This window comes from Rhagoletis pomonella, unplaced genomic scaffold, assembly GCF_013731165.1.
Source record: "Rhagoletis pomonella isolate Grant_MI unplaced genomic scaffold, Rhpom_1.0 Rhpom_scaffold_00009, whole genome shotgun sequence".
In the NCBI taxonomy this organism is placed as follows: Eukaryota; Metazoa; Arthropoda; class Insecta; order Diptera; family Tephritidae; genus Rhagoletis; species Rhagoletis pomonella.
Genome location: NW_023458563.1, coordinates 31,149,441 through 31,151,452, shown reverse-complemented (window position 1 = coordinate 31,151,452; position 2,012 = coordinate 31,149,441). Strand labels below are relative to the sequence as shown.

The window sequence follows — 2,012 nt, the reverse complement described above, 5'->3', positions numbered from 1 at the left end:
AATCGCAACACGATTGTTCATTTTTAATTTGTCAATGTTATTGTGGCTTATTAACATTTTATTTTTAATATTTTTATTGAACTTTGTACCACGATTGTTTATTAGGAATAATTTAAAAAGCAACAAAGTCTAAGCGGTAGAAGTTATAGCAGCTATTTCGGAGATCACCACAACTGATGAGGAGATGTGGTGATCTCCGAAATAGCTGCTATAACTTCTACCGCTTAGACTTTGTTGCTTTTTCAATTTTTCCTAATACAAAATCGTGGTACAAAGCTCAATAAAAATATTGTTCATTTTTAAATTTAACCAACTTTTTCATTAAAATTATTGTTGACAAAAATGAAACCATGTGCCACAATCCGGCTGGCAAAAATTTTCCCAGCACGAACTTGCAACTTCCCCTCCAAATTAAATGTCAAAATTTTGCTCTCTCCTTGCAAATTTTACTAGGTTTTTTGGCCAAACGAACACGATTTGGTAACAATTGGTACCATATTGTACAAGTTGTTTGCATAGCGAACACTCTTATTTGTGGTATTCATCTAAACCGATAATTTTATCAAGCATATAATCTTATAAGTTTACGCCTTCTGTTACATGAACGACCCACACTCTCTTTTCGTTTACACATGCGACAATAGTCGTGTTTTCTTTGGTTATAAAGCTCAGTATCACTAACTTTATACTACTAGCACGGGGATAAAGAAATTATAAAAACTACCTCACTAAATTGGAAAAAATTATATTTACGAGATAATATCTATTTAAATAAATATACATATAACATAAAGGCTATTTATTTGAAGCAAGTTAAAAGAAACAATAGCAGATTGTCTGTTTGCGTATTAATTCATTTGTCACGGCTACCAAACTTTGCGGCCAAATTATCATCGAAACAAAACAAACAGACGGGGTAATAATTGAACCAGATCTCTATCAGGATCATATCGTTGTTGTTGAGTTTGCGTGCAAAATTTTGTATGGGGATCCCGATTATTGCCCAAGAAAACAAAACTAGAGTTGCGACAGAGTTACATTGTCTTCAGTTTATCAACCCTGCCAGCCAAAAGTGGTGAAAAATCTGGTGAAACCGCGGATTTCGGTCACTTCAAAACTGGTGACAAAACTGGTGACATTTGTATGGGCGGTGTGCAGATTGTCACCACTTTCCCCCTGTACGTGTGAGCTTTGCATCACTGTCGCACTCATTCAGATACATCGTAAGGAAAACATATAGCTGCACTCGTCTAGCATTGCCCCCTTCTGCCGGCTCAGGGTTGCATTCTCTTCACAGCGAATTCAAAATAACCTTTGAAACTTTAAATAAAAAATCCTAAAATGTTTTGATTTTTATTTTGCAAAATTTATTTTCAAAATGCATAATATATATACTTAATAACCAATATTATGAATAAAACTTGTAATTAACATTAGTAAATATATTTTGACATGCATACATATGCGCTGGCTTAATTTCTTATTATTAGTATTACTGATTTGCACATAGATGTTTAAAAAGTTGGAAAATTTCTATAAGTTAGCGATTTTAATAATATTATAATCAAAAGAAAGGTAATCGATTTATCTTTCTTTTAATATATATAAAAAGTTGCAAATCATTTATAATGGTTCACAAAAATTCAGTTTCATTACAGCTTTGCAAAATTTGATTGCGTTTTTTCGACTTATATATAGACGTTTTCAAAAGTTGCAAAATATCTATAAAAAAGTTAAGCGATTTTAACAATGTTATAATCAAAAGGAAGGTAATCGATTTACCTTTCTTTTGATGTATATTAACAGATGCAAATCATTTATACTGGTTCACAAAAATTCTGTTTCACTAGATCTTTGCAAAATTTGATTGCGTTTTTCGACTTATAATAGACGTTTTCAAAAGTTGCAAAATTTCTATAAAAAAGTTATGCGATTTTAACAACGTTATAATCAAAAAAAAAAAAATTAAATACCTAAAAATAAATAATTTATATATTAAAATATATATTTTT

The 2,012-nt window shown here is 30.7% G+C and overlaps 1 protein-coding gene across 8 annotated transcripts in view; it reads left to right on the top strand.

Moving 5' to 3' along the window:
* LOC118745721 overlaps nt 1-2,012 on the top strand; it is a 163,098-nt gene that overhangs the window by 101,140 nt on the left and 59,946 nt on the right. The window lies entirely within an intron of this gene.